Source organism: Leuresthes tenuis, unplaced genomic scaffold (genome assembly GCF_036924035.1).
Source record: "Leuresthes tenuis unplaced genomic scaffold, fLeuTen1.0.hap1 SCAF_10, whole genome shotgun sequence".
NCBI lineage: Eukaryota > Metazoa > Chordata > Actinopteri > Atheriniformes > Atherinopsidae > Leuresthes > Leuresthes tenuis.
The window spans coordinates 27,721,912-27,737,708 of NW_027325364.1; the positions used below are offsets into that span (position 1 = coordinate 27,721,912).

Here is a 15,797-nt window from a genome sequence, read left to right on the forward strand (position 1 = left end):
TCTAATCAAGTTTCAACGATAAACAACTTTGTACTTTGTAGAATGAGAAAGAACTTCTTCAGCAATAAGCATCTCTCGACATATGACGAAATACAGATTTTGCTATAAAATTAATTTCTTCTATCAGCGTGACTTAAAACTGTTTGTCCTCCTTATTTATCCACTTCAAATCAAGTTTCAACAATTAAAAAAAAATTGTAGTTTGAGAAAGAACAACTTAATCTTCAGCAATAAGTATAAAAAGAGGGTAACAAAAGGTGCAAATGCCAACCATACATGACTAAAAGGTGGAGCGGAAGTATTCAGCTGCAAGTAGGTGTGAATGTTCGACCATAATTTGTAAAAAGTGGGTAAGAAAAGGTTCGAATGCCCGACTAAATATTAACAAAAGCGGGAGGAGAGGTCTTCGGATGAGAGTGGGTGAGAATTTCCTACCATACAAGTATGGTGGAGAGGAAGCTGTGATTGGCCGACAATAGTAAAAAGCAGGTGAGAAAAGGTGCGAATGTCAAAACATACATGATCAAAACAGGGAGCGGAGGTGTTTGGCTGCGACAAGGTGTGAATGTCCACCCATAATTAATGAAAAACGGGCAACAAGTAGGTTCGAATGCCCAACCATATATCATCAAAAGCAGGAGTGGATGTGTTCGGCTGCAAGTAGGTGTGAATGTCCAGCAATAATTACTCACAAATGGGTAAGAAAAGGTAGTATTGCCAGACCATACATGATCAAAACAGGGAGCGGAGGTGGTTAAGCTGCAAGAAGGTGTTAATGTCCAACTAAGGTTTATAAAAAGCGGGTAAGAAAAGGTGCGAATGCCCGACAATGTATGATCAAAAGAGGGAGCGGAGGTTTTCGGCTGAAAGAAGGTCTGAATGTCCATCAATAATTGCTAGAAAACATGAAAGAGAATTTTCGAATATCAAACCGCACATGATAATAAGCGGGAGAGGAGGTGTTCAGCTGCAAGAAGGTGTGAATGTCCACCCATAATTACTGAAAAATGGGTAAGAAAAGATGCGAATTCCCAACCAAACATCATCAAATGCACGAGTGGATGTGTTCGGCTACAAGAAGGTTTGAATGTCCGACCATAGTTTGTAAAAAGCGGGTAAGAAAAGATTCGAATGCCCAAACATACACAATCAAAAGAGGGAGCGGAGGTGTTCCGCTGTAAGAAGGTGTGAATGTCCGACCATAGTTGGTAAAAAGCGGGTAAGAAAAGGTTAAAATACCCGACTGTACACAATCAATAGCGGGAGCGGAGTTGTTCGGCTACTAAAAGGTGTGAAAGTCCGACCCTGGTTTTAAAAAGCGGGTAAGAGAAGGTTCGAATACCCGAATATATACCATCAAAAGCGGAAGCAGAGGTGTTCGGCTGCAAGAAGGTGTGAACGTCCGACCAAAGTTTGTAAAAAGCAGTTAAGAAAAGGTTTGAATATCCAACCGAACATAATCAAAAGCGGGAGCAGAGCTGTTCGACTGCAAGTAGGTGTGAATGTCAGATCATAATTGCTGAAAAATGTGATAGAAAAGACTAGAATGCCGGACAATACATCATCAACAGCGGGAGAGATGGTTTTTCGGCTGCAAGTAGGTGTGAATGTCCAGCCATAATTACTCACAAACGGGGGAAGAAAAGGTAGTATTTCCAGACCACACATGATCAAAACAGGGAATGGAGGTGGTTCAGCTGCAAGGTGTGAATGTCTGACTATAGTTTGTAAAAAGCGGGTAAGAGAAGGTGCGAATGCCCGACAATGTATGATCAAAAGAGGGAGCGGAGGTTTTCGGCTGCAAGGTCTGAATGTCCAACCACAATTTGTAAAAATCGGGGAAGAAAAGGCTCGAAAGCCCGACTATACACCATCAAAAGCGGGTGCAGAGGTGTTCAGGTGCAAGAAGGTCTGAATGTCCACCCAAAAATTACTGAAAAATGGGTAAGAAAAGGTGCAAATGCCAAATCATACATCATCAAAAGCAGGAGCGGATGTGTTCGGCTACAAGAAGGTTTTAATGTCCAACCATAGTAAGTAATAGGCGGGTAAGAAAAGGCTCGAATGCCCGACTATATACCATCAAAAGCGGAAGCGGAGGTGTTCGGCTGCAAGACGGTGTGAACGTCCGACCAAAGTTTGTAAAAAGCAGTTAAGAAAATGTTCGAATATCCAACCAAACATAATCAAAAGCGGGAGCAGAGCTGTTCGACTGCAAGTAGGTGTGAATATCAGATCATAATTTGCAAAAAGCTGATGAGAAAGGGTGAGAAATCCCGACTATACACTATCAAATGTGGGAGCGGAGGTGTTCGTCTGTGAGTAGGTGTGAATGTCCGACCATAATTGCTGAAAAATGTGTTAGAAAAGGTAAGAATGCCGGACCATATATCATCAAAGGTTGTGTTCGGCTGCAAGTAGGTGTGAATGTCCAGCCATAATTACTCACAAATGGGTAAGAAAAGGTACTATTGCCAGACCATATATGATCAAAACAGGGAGTAGAGGTGGTTCAGCTGCAAGAAGGTTTGAATGTCCGACTAAAGTTTGTAAAAAGCGGGTAAGACAAGGTGTGAATGCCCGACAATGTATGATCAAAAGAGGAGCGGAGGTTTTCGGCTGCAAGAAGGTCTGAATGTCCACCCATAATTACTGAAAAATGGGTAAGAAAAGGTGCGAAAGCCCAACCGCACATGATCATAAGTGGATGAGAAGGTGTTCGACTGCAAGTAGGTGTGAATGTAAGATCATAATATTTAAAAAGCGGGTAAGAAAAGGTAAGAATGCCCAACCATAAATTATCAAAAGCGGCAGCAGAGTTTCGGCTGGTATTTATCAATGTCTAGATAGATTTCAACAAAAAACAACGTTGTACTTTGCAGTAAAAGAAAGTGCAAATCAAAAGTTTTAGGAATCCGAGAATAAGCTTATTTTCATGAGTTCTGCACGATTTCGGATTTTATGTATAAAATGAATTCCTTCACGCAAACTAAGTTAACACTGCTTTGTCCTTCATATGTACCCATTTCTACATATATTTCAAGCATAAACTTTCTCATACTACCCTGAATGAGAAAGAGCCACACTTGTGATTAAGCCATACGACCCTTTTGAGGAGTTCTGCATGGTTTGGGATTTTATCTGTAAAATTAATTCCTTCACTCAAACTATGTTAAAACGGCTTTTACCTTCATATTTATCAATGTCTCGATAGATTTAAACAAAAAAACAACGTTGTACTTTGCAATAAAAGAAAGAGCAAATCAAAAGTTTTAGGAATCCGAGAATAAGCTTATTTTCATGAGTTCTGCACGATTTCGGATTTTATGTATAAAATGAATTCATTCACTCAAACCAAGTTAAAACTGCTTTTTCCTTCATATTTATCAATGTCTAGATCGACTTCAACAAAGAACAACATTGTATTTTGCAGTAGAAGAAAGAGCAAAACTGAAGGATCAGGAATCCGAGAATAAGCTTCTTTTCATACGTTCTGCATGATTTGGGATTTTATGTATAAAATGAATTCCTTCACTCAAACTAAGTTAACACTGCTTTGTCCTTCATATGTACCCATTTCTACATATATTTCAAGCATAAACTTCCTCATATTACCCTGAATGAGAAAGAGCCACACTTGTGATTAAGCCATACGCCCCTTTTGAGGAGTTCTGCATGGTTTGGGATTTTATCTATAAAATTAATTCCTTCACTCAAACTATGTTAAAACGGCTTTTACCTTCATATTTATCAATGTCTCGATAGATTTAAACAAAAAAACAACGTTGTACTTTGCAATAAAAGAAAGAGCAAATCAAAAGTTTTAGGAATCCGAGAATAAGCTTATTTTCATGAGTTCTGCACGATTTCGGATTTTATGTATAAAATGAATTCATTCACTCAAACCAAGTTAAAACTGCTTTTTCCTTCATATTTATCAATGTCTAGATCGACTTCAACAAAGAACAACATTGTATTTTGCAGTAGAAGAAAGAGCAAAACTGAAGGATCAGGAATCCGAGAATAAGCTTCTTTTCATACGTTCTGCATGATTTGGGATTTTATCTATAAAATGAATTCCTTCACTCAAACTAAGTTAACACTGCTTTGTCCTTCATATGTACCCATTTCTACATATATTTCAAGCATAAACTTCCTCATACTACCCTGAATGAGAAAGAGCCACACTTGTGATTAAGCCATACGCCCCTTTTGAGGAGTTCTGCACGATTTCGGATTTTATGTATAAAATGAATTCATTCACTCAAACCAAGTTAAAACTGTTTTTCATTCATATTTATCAATGTCTAGATCGACTTCAACAAAGACCAACATTGTATTTTGCAGTAGAAAAAAGAGCAAAACTGAAGGATCAGGAATCCGAGAATAAGCTTATTTTCTTATGGGCAAGTGGGAACTGCTTTGTCCTTCATATTTATCAATGTGTAGATGGATTTCAACTTCTTCTACTGCAAAGTCCAATGTTTTTCTTTGTTGAAGTCGATATTGATGAATATGGAAGGACAAAGCAGTTTTAACTTGGTTTGAGCAAAGCAATTCATTTTATAGCAAAATCCGAAATCGTGCAGAACTCATGAAAGCAGGCTTATACTCGGATTCCTGAAACTTTAGATTTGCTCTTTCTTTTACTGCAAAGTACAACGTTGTTTTTTTGTTTAAATCTTTCTAGACATGGTAAATATGAAGGACAAATCAGTTTTAACATAGTTTGAGTGAAGTAATGCATTTTATAAGCAAAATCCCAAATCATGCAGAACTCACGAAAAGCTTTTTCTCGCTTTTCCCCTTTTTTACAAACTTTGGTCGGACGTTCACACCTTCTTGCATCCGAACACCTCCGCTTCCGCTTTTGATGATGTATATTCGGGCATTCGAACCTTTTATTACCCGTTTTTTACAAACCATTGTCGGACTTTCACACCTTCTTGCAGCCGAACACCACCTCTCCCGCTTTTGATAATGTATGGTCCAGTATTCTTACCTTTTCTAACACATTTTTCAGCAATTATGGTCGGACATTCACACCTACTCACAGCTGGACACCTCCGCTCCCGCTTTTGATCATACAATGTCGGGACATCGCTCCTTGTCTTACTAGCTTTTTACAAACTTTAGTCGAACATTCACACCTTCTTGCAGCTGAACACCTCCGCTCCCGCTTTTGATGATGTATAGTCGGGCTTTCGAGCCTTTTCTTCCCCGGTTTTTACAAATTATGGTTGGACATTCAGACCTTGCAGCCGAACACCTCCGCATTCTCTTTTGATCATACATTGTCGGGCATTCGCACCTTGTCTTACCCGCTTTTTACAAACTATAGTCAGACATTCACACCTTGCAGCTGAACCTCCGCTCCCTGTTTTGATCATGTATGGTCTGGCAATACTACCTTTTCTTCCCCCGTTTGTGAGTAATTATGGCTTGACATTCACACCTACTTGCAGTCGAACAGCTCTGCTCCCGCTTTTGATTATGTTTGGTTGGATATTCGAACCTTTTCTTAACTGCTTTTTACAAACCATGGTCGGACTTTCACACCTTCTTGTAGCCGAACAACTCCGCTCCCGGTATTGATTTTGTACAGTCGGGTATTTTAACCTTTTCTTACCCGCTTTTTACCAACTATGGTCGGACATTCACACCATCTTACAGCGGAACACCTCCGCTCCCGCTTTTTATGGTGTATAGTCGGGCATTCGAACCTTTTCTTACCCGCTATTTACAAACTATGGTAGGACATTCAAACCTTCGTGTATCCGAAAACCTCCGCTCTCTCTTTTGATCATACATTGTTGGACATTCGCACCTTTTCTTACCCGCTTTTTACAAACCATGGTCGGACTGTCACACTTGTAGCCGAACACATCCGCTCCCGCTATTGATTGTGTACAGTCGGGTATTTTAACCTTTTCTTACCCGCTTTTTACCAAGTATGGTTGGACATTCACACCTTCGTACAGCGGAACACCTCCGCTCCCTCTTTTGATGGTGTATGTTCGGGCATTCAAACCTTTTCTTACCCGCTTTTTCCAAACTATGGTCGGCTATTCACAGCTTCCTCTCCACCATACTTGTATGGTGGGATATTCACACCCACTTGCATCCGAAAACCTCCGCCCCAAATTTTGTTGATATTTAGTCGGACATTCGCACCTTACCCGCTTTTGGCAAACTATGGCCTTCTTGCAGCCAAACAACTCTGATCTTGCTTTTGATGATGTAAGGTTGGGCATTCAGACCTTGCTTCACCTGCTTTTCACCAAATATAGTCGGACATTCACACCTTCTTGCAGCCGAACACTTCCGTCCACCTTTTAGTGTTCTATCACACCTTTTTTTTCACCGCATTTTATACATTATGGTTGGAAATTTTCAACCACTCTCATCCGAAGACCTCTCATCCCGCTTTTGTTAATATATTTGAACTTTAGTTTTACATTCAAACCTTCTTGCAGCTGAACCACCTCCGCTCCCTGTTTTGATCATATATGGTCTGGCTACTACCTTTTCTTACCCGTTTGTGAGTAATTATGGCTGGACATTCACACCTACTTGCAGTCGAACACAACCTCTCTCGCTTTTGATGATGTATGGACCGGCATTTTTACCTTTTCTAACACATTTTTCAGCAATTATGGTCGGAGATTCACACCTACTCACAGCCGAACAACTCCGCTCCCACATTTGATGATGTATAGTCGGGCATTCTCACCCTTTCTCATCAGCTTTTTGCAAATTATGATCTGACATTCACACCTACTTGCAGTCGAACAGCTCTGCTCCCGCTTTTGATTATGTTTGGTTGGATATTCGAACCTTTTCTTAACTTCTTTTTACATATTTTGGTTGGACGTTCACACCTTCTTGTAGCCGAACACTTCCACTCCTGCTTTTGATGATGTATGGTTGGGCATTCACACCTTTTTTTTGCCCATTTTTCAGGAATTATGGGTGGACATTCACACCTTGCAGCTGAACACCTCCTATCCCACTTATGATCATGTGCGGTTTGATTTTCGAAAAGTTTCTTTCATGTTTTCTAGCAATTATTGATGGACATGTAGACCTTCTTGCAGCTGAACACCTCCGCTCCCGCTTTTGATCATACATTGTCAGGCATTCGCACCTTGTCTTACCCTCTTTTTACAAACTTTAGTCGAACAGTCACACCTTTTTGCAGCCGAACACCACCTCTCCCGCTTTTGATGATGTATGGTCCAGCATTCTTACCTTTTCTAACACATTCTTCAGCAATTATGGTCGGACATTCACACCTACTCAGAGCCGAACACCTCCGCTCCCGCATTTGATGGTGTATAGTCGGGCATTCTCACCCTTTCTCATCAGCTCTTTACAAATTATGATCTGACATTCACACCTGCTTTTGATAATGTATTGTTAGGCATTCGCACCTTTTTTTTTACCCATTTTTCATGAATTATGGGTGGACATTCACACCTTCTTGCAGCCGAACACCTCCTCTCCCGCTTATGATCATGTGCGGTTTGATATTCGAAAATTTACTTTCTTGTTTTAAAGCAATTATTGATGGACATTCAAACCTTCTTTTTGATGGTGTATAGTCGGGCTTTCGAGCCTTTTCTTCCAGGTTTTTACAAACCATGGTCGGACTTTCACACCTTCTTGTAGCCGAACAACTCCGCTCCCGCTATTGATTGTGTACAGTCGGGTATTTTAACCTTTTCTTACCCGCTTTTTACCAACTATGGTCGGACATTCACACCGTCTTACAGCGGAACACCTCTGCTCCCGCTTTTGATGGTGTATAGTCGGGCATTCGAACCTTTTCTTACCCGCTTTTTACAAACTATGGTGGGACATTCAAACCTTCTTGTATCCGAAAACCTCCGCTCTCTCTTTTGATCATACATTGTCGGACATTCGCACCTTTTCTTACCCGCTTTTTACAAACCATGGTCGGACTTTCACATCTTCTTGTAGCCGAACACATCCGCTCCCGCTATTGATTGTGTACAGTCGGGTATTTTAACCTTTTCTTACCCGCTTTTTACCAAGTATAGTCGGACATTCACACCTTCGTACAGCGGAACACCTCCGCTCCCTCTTTTGATGGTGTATGTTCGGGCATTCAAACCTTTTCTTACCCGCTTTTTCCAAACTATGGTCGGCTATTCACAGCTTCCTCTCCACCGTACTTGTATGGTGGGATATTCACACCCACTTGCATCCGAAGACCTCCGCCCCAAATTTTGTTGATATTTAGTCGGACATTCGCACCTTACCCGCTTTTGGCAAACTATGGCCTTCTTGCAGCCAAACACCTCTGATCTCGCTTTTGATAATGTAAGGTTGGACATTCAGACCTTGCTTCACCTGCTTTTCACCAAATATAGTCGGACATTCACACCTTCTTGCAGCCGAACACTTCCGCTCCACCTTTTAGTGTTCTATCACACCTTTTTTTCACCGCATTTTATACATTATGTTCGGAAATTTTCAACCACTCTCATCCGAAGACCTCTCCTCCCGCTTTTGTTAATATATTTGAACTTTAGTCGGACATTCAAACCTTCTTGCAGCTGAACCACCTCCGCTCCCTGTTTTGATCATATATGGTCTGGCAAAACTACCTTTTCTTACCCGTTTGTGAGTAATTATGGCTGGACATTCACACCTACTTGCAGCCGAACCCAACCTCTCTCGCTTTTGATGATGTATGGACCGGCATTCTTACCTTTTCTAACACATTTTTCAGCAATTATGGTCGGAGATTCACACCTACTCACAGCCGAACAACTCCGCTCCCGCATTTGATGGTGTATAGTCGGGCATTCTCACCCTTTCTCATCAGCTTTTTGCAAATTATGATCTGACATTCACACCTACTTGCAGTCGAACAGCTCTGCTCCCGCTTTTGATTATGTTTGGTTGGATATTCGAACCTTTTCTTAACTTCTTTTTACATATTTTGGTTGGACGTTCACACCTTCTTGTAGCCGAACACTTCCACTCCTGCTTTTGATGATGTATGGTTGGGCATTCACACCTTTTTTTTGCCCATTTTTCAGGAATTATGGGTGGACATTCACACCTTGCAGCTGAACACCTCCTATCCCACTCTTGATCATGTGCGGTTTGATTTTCGAAAAGTTTCTTTCATGTCTTCTAGCAATTATTGATGGACATGTAGACCTTCTTGCAGCTGAACACCTCCGCTCCCGCTTTTGATCATACATTGTCAGGCATTCGCACCTTGTCTTACCCACTTTTTACAAACTTTAGTCGAACAGTCACACCTTTTTGCAGCCGAACACCACCTCTCCCGCTTTTGATGATGTATGGTCCAGCATTCTTACCTTTTCTAACACATTCTTCAGCAATTATGGTCGGACATTCACACCTACTCAGAGCCGAACACCTCCGCTCCCGCATTTGATGGTGTATAGTCGGGCATTCTCACCCTTTCTCATCAGCTTTTTACAAATTATGATCTGACATTCACACCTGCTTTTGATAATGTATTGTTAGGCATTCGCACCTTTTTTTTTACCCATTTTTCATGAATTATGGGTGGACATTCACACCTTCTTGCAGCCGAACACCTCCTCTCCCGCTTATGATCATGTGCGGTTTGATATTCGAAAATTTACTTTCTTGTTTTAAAGCAATTATTGATGGACATTCAAACCTTCTTATTGATGGTGTATAGTCGGGCTTTCGAGCCTTTTCTTCCCGGTTTTTACAAACCATGGTCGGACTTTCACACCTTCTTGTAGCCGAACAACTCCGCTCCCGCTATTGATTGTGTACAGTCGGGTATTTTAACCTTTTCTTACCCGCTTTTTACCAACTATGGTCGGAAATTCACACCGTCTTACAGCGGAACACCTCTGCTCCCGCTTTTGATGGTGTATAGTCGGGCATTCGAACCTTTTCTTACCCGCTTTTTACAAACTATGGTGGGACATTCAAACCTTCTTGTATCCGAAAACCTCCGCTCTCTCTTTTGATCATACATTGTCGGACATTCGCACCTTTTCTTACCCGCTTTTTACAATCCATGGTCGGACTTTCACATCTTCTTGTAACCGAACACATCCGCTCCCGCTATTGATTGTGTACAGTCGGGTATTTTAACCTTTTCGTACCCGCTTTTTACCAAGTATGGTCGGACATTCACACCTTCGTACAGCGGAACACCTCCGCTCCCTCTTTTGATGGTGTATGTTCGGGCATTCAAACCTTTTCTTACCCGCTTTTTCCAAACTATGGTCGGCTATTCACAGCTTCCTCTCCACCATACTTGTATGGTGGGATATTCACACCCACTTGCATCCGAAGACCTCCGCCCCAAATTTTGTTGATATTTAGTCGGACATTCGCACCTTACCCGCTTTTGGCAAACTATGGCCTTCTTGCAGCCAAACACCTCTGATCTCGCTTTTGATAATGTAAGGTTGGGCATTCAGACCTTGCTTCACCTGCTTTTCACCAAATATAGTCGGACATTCACACCTTCTTGTAGCCGAACACTTCCGCTCCACCTTTTAGTGTTCTATCACACCTTTTTTTCACCGCATTTTATACATTATGTTCGGAAATTTTCAACCACTCTCATCCGAAGACCTCTCCTCCCGCTTTTGTTAATATATTTGAACTTTAGTCGGACATTCAAACCTTCTTGCAGCTGAACCACCTCCGCTCCCTGTTTTGATCATATATGGTCTGGCAAAACTACCTTTTCTTACCCGTTTGTGAGTAATTATGGCTGGACATTCACACCTACTTGCAGCCGAACACAACCTCTCTCGCTTTTGATGATGTATGGACCGGCATTGTTACCTTTTCTAACACATTTTTCAGCAATTATGGTCGGAGATTCACACCTACTCACAGCCGAACAACTCCGCTCCCGCATTTGATGGTGTATAGTCGGGCATTCTCACCCTTTCTCATCAGCTTTTTGCAAATTATGATCTGACATTCACACCTACTTGCAGTCGAACAGCTCTGCTCCCGCTTTTGATTATGTTTGGTTGGATATTCGAACCTTTTCTTAACTTCTTTTTACATATTTTGGTTGGACGTTCACACCTTCTTGTAGCCGAACACTTCCACTCCTGCTTTTGATGATGTATGGTTGGGCATTCACACCTTTTTTTTGCCCATTTTTCAGGAATTATGGGTGGACATTCACACCTTGCAGCTGAACACCTCCTATCCCACTCTTGATCATGTGCGGTTTGATTTTCGAAAAGTTTCTTTCATGTCTTCTAGCAATTATTGATGGACATGTAGACCTTCTTGCAGCTGAACACCTCCGCTCCCGCTTTTGATCATACATTGTCAGGCATTCGCACCTTTTCTTACCCACTTTTTACAAACTTTAGTCGAACAGTCACACCTTTTTGCAGCCGAACACCACCTCTCCCGCTTTTGATGATGTATGGTCCAGCATTCTTACCTTTTCTAACACATTCTTCAGCAATTATGGTCGGACATTCACACCTACTCAGAGCCGAACACCTCCGCTCCCGCATTTGATGGTGTATAGTCGGGCATTCTCACCCTTTCTCATCAGCTTTTTACAAATTATGATCTGACATTCACACCTGCTTTTGATAATGTATTGTTAGGCATTCGCACCTTTTTTTTTACCCATTTTTCATGAATTATGGGTGGACATTCACACCTTCTTGCAGCCGAACACCTCCTCTCCCGCTTATGATCATGTGCGGTTTGATATTCGAAAATTTACTTTCTAGTTTTAAAGCAATTATTGATGGACATTCAAACCTTCTTTTTGATGGTGTATAGTCGGGCTTTCGAGCCTTTTCTTCCCAGTTTTTACAAACCATGGTCGGACTTTCACACCTTCTTGTAGCCGAACAACTCAGCTCCCGCTATTGATTGTGTACAGTCGGGTATTTTAACCTTTTCTTACCCACTTTTTACCAACTGTGGTCGGACATTCACACCGTCTTACAGCGGAACACCTCTGCTCCCGCTTTTGATGGTGTATAGTCGGGCATTCGAAGCTTTTCTTACCCGCTTTTTACAAACTATGGTGGGACATTCAAACCTTCTTGTATCCGAAAACCTCCGCTCTCTCTTTTGATCATACATTGTCGGACATTCGCACCTTTTCTTACCCGCTTTTTACAAACCATGGTCGGACTTTCACATCTTCTTGTAGCCGAACACATCCGCTCCCGCTATTGATTGTGTACAGTCGGGTATTTTAACCTTTTCTTACCCGCTTTTTACCAACTATGGTCGGATATTCACACCTTCGTACAGCGGAACACCTCCGCTCCCTCTTTTGATGGTGTATGTTCGGGCATTCAAACCTTTTCTTACCCGCTTTTTCCAAACTATGGTCGGCTATTCACAGCTTCCTCTCCACCATACTTGTATGGTGGAATATTCACACCCACTTGCATCCGAAGACCTCCGCCCCAAATTTTGTTGATATTTAGTCGGACATTCGCACCTTACCCGCTTTTGGCAAACTATGGCCTTCTTGCAGCCAAACACCTCTGATCTCGCTTTTGATAATGTAAGGTTGGGCATTCAGACCTTGCTTCACCTGCTTTTCACCAAATATAGTCGGACATTCACACCTTCTTGCAGCCGAACACTTCCGCTTTTAGTGTTCTATGAGGCATTCACATATTTTTTTTCACCGTATTTTATAGATTATGGTTGGAAATTCTCACCCACTCTCATCCGAAGACCTCTCCTCCCGCTTTTGTTAATATATAGTCGGGCATTCGAACCTTTTCTTACCCACTTTTTACAAATTATGGTCGAACATTCACACCTACTTGCAGCTGAATACTTCCGCTCCACCTTTTAGGTATGTATGGTTGGCATTTGCACCTCTTTTTATACTGATTGCTGAAGATTAAGTTGTTCTTTCTCAAACTACAAATTTTTTTTAATTGTTGAAACTTGATTTGAAGTGGATAAATAAGGAGGACAAACAGTTTTAAGTCAGGCTGATAGGAATTAATTTTATAGCAAAATCTGTATTTCGTCATATGTCGAGAGATGCTTATTGCTGAAGAAGTTCTTTCTCATTCTACAAAGTACAACGTTGTTTATCGTTGAAACTTGATTAGACATGAATAAATATGAAGGACAAAGCAGTCTTAACTTGGTTTGAGTTAATGAATTCGTTTTATAGGAGAATCCGAATTCGTGCATAACTCATAAAATAGAGCTTATTTTCGGATTCCTGAAGAATGAGTCTGGTTCTTTCTCATAATACAAAGTTTGTTGTTTATTGTTGAAACTTCATCAGAAGTGAAGAAATAAATGAATGCCTATCAACAAATGTGGGATCTAAACTCTAGTGCTTCCTCTAAAATAATTTCCTTTCTCAATTTAGAAATGTGTGTGTGTAAGTCACAACACCAGTGACACCAAAACGGCTTTCTTTTCTCTACACTCTGCACTATGAGCACACACACCAAATCAGAAAGGCTTTTTTTCTCTCTTTTCTACATTATGGACTGTGGGGACACAAAACCGCTCTCTCTCTTTTTTTTTTTTTATCGTGTGCCAGGGCGTTGTCTCACGTATTAGATTATGCTTAAGATACGAATGGGTTTATCAGTCACATCAGAATCCATACATACTGATCCTCCCGTAATAAAATGGTCGGATCTTATCAAACACACTTTGTTTCTTGTGACAATCAAGTCAGCGAAACAGCGTATACACGTCAAGACACTGAATCAAGTTTGCCACAAGAACTCATAAGTTTGGCAGTATTGCTCTGCCGTCAGCAATCATACACCCATTTTATTTTCGTGAGACGTGCAGGCACCTGTTCATCTACTGTTCTATCACTATGAATTAGTTTATCTATTATCAATAAGGATACTTCTACAACTACTATCAAAGTATGTCCAGACTTCTTATGTTGTCAGTTGCTATATATGAATAAGTGGGTAGCTACTGACAAGCATTAAGCATGTCACACAGCCCAAACATATAACATTTCAGGACACACCACACAGTTAACAACCACAGTGAAGCGTGTCAAAGCCCAAACATGTAACATTCAACAGGACACTTACACAACACATTCAAATCAAACAGTCAGACAACATACAAGAACATATACCCCATTGCTCCCTGCCTATTTTCATACAGCACACTATGTGTGCGCACACCTTTATTCACAAACTCTTCAACTTATACTCTTTTACCGAAGCTGCTACAGCTCGATTGGCCGAATACCCTTTGATCCTATTTCGGTGAATTTGACATCTGCCTTACATATAACAGATTAGCGGTTTAGCAGTTTTAATTTAGTTTGAGTGAAGGAATTCATTTTATAGCAAAATCCGAAATCGTGAAGCACTCATGAAAGTAAGCTTATTCTCGGATTCCTGAAACTTTAGATTTGCTCTTTCTTTTACTGCAAAGTACAACGTTGTTTTTTTTGTTTAAATCTTTCTAGACATGGTAAATATTAAGGACAAAGCAGTTTTCACATAGTTTGAGTGAAGGAATTCATTTTATAGATAAAATCCCAAGAGTCTGCTGAGAAAAGAGAGTGAATGCGAAGTAGACTTTAACACGGCTCTGGGAGCGAGCCGAGTGCGGGCTAACCGGGAGAATTGCTTGAAAGAAACGCGACACCGAATGAGCGATCAGAACAAAGCCTCAATACGGGATTCTCGTGGTGTTTTTGTTGCTGCCTTGTCTTTTGCACAGAGTAAAAGACAAGGCAGCCATCGAATAGGGCCCGATTGTTCCTAGTTGGTCAGCCGAGGAGCAAGGGGGGGGGGGGGGGGGGGGGGGGGCAAGCGTCTCAACCAAGCAAAGCTCACCATGGGGAAGGTGGCTATGCCAACTAGCCTGATGCCCTGCTCCCGCAGTGACGGATAATCGTACTCTGGTTTCTCTTCATAATGTACAAGTCTTTCGCCTTTTACTAAAGATTTCTGTGGAGAGCAGCACTAATGAGTTGTTTCTATTTTTGGCAGGCTTTACCTTTGCGGGTGAAGCCCTTTCTGTCTGTGCAAAAGAAATCTTGTTACTGTGCAGAGTGACTTCTCTGAGTAGAGTCACCTTACTTGTTGCGACTGTGCCGATGTTCGAAGCTGGAGTGTAAAGTTGTTGCTTGAATGGTGCTTGCTGGAGCATGCGGGAGTGCAAAGTTATACCATTTTAAAGGGCTGAAGAGTGCTCAGTGCAGCGGGTGGGCGACACTCTGGCCACCTTGAAAACCGAGGTTACATCCACTACCAGGGGCAGCCCAAGTCCTGCCGCAAGTGTGGTGAGCATGGGCACCTGGTTGAGGCTTGTACCAAGGTGTTATGTGGGAAGAGCAGAGAAATTGGGCAAACTTTTGGAGAGTGTCCAAATGGCAGGAAATGTAATCTCTGTGGAGAATTAAGTCACCTCTTCAGAGATTGCCCTAAATCTTTTGCCAACAAATTAAAGACAGTAAAGCCACAGTCAAGCCAACAAAGAGAAGGACCAAAGGTGGCAGTTGGTGAACAAAGTGAAGAGGTTGACCCAATAAATTCAAACTTCCCGCCAAAAGCTTGGATTGGAAGTGAGGAGCAAAAAGGGCCTGTAGAGGCCTCACCACTCAGTGTTGAAGTCTGTGAAAATTCACAGGCAGAGGGTGGAGCTACGCTAAATGAGGAGGAAGAGCAGACAGGTGAGTCTAGTGAAGAGGACGGCCGAAGAGGACGGCATCTGAGCCTCTGATTCCCCAGTGGTATCAGAGAAGAGGGGAAGGGTTAGGTCCCTTTCAGACAGTTCTTCAG

At 41.7% G+C, this 15,797-nt stretch overlaps 1 non-coding gene across 1 annotated transcript; it reads left to right on the top strand.

Annotated features, from left to right (window-relative positions):
* Window positions 1–14,909: 14,909 nt before the first annotated feature.
* On the top strand, window positions 14,910–15,023 carry LOC140317414 (U5 spliceosomal RNA). The gene has a single exon (XR_011917730.1). It is a non-coding gene; the product is annotated as a U5 spliceosomal RNA (small nuclear RNA).
* Window positions 15,024–15,797: the final 774 nt, after the last annotated feature.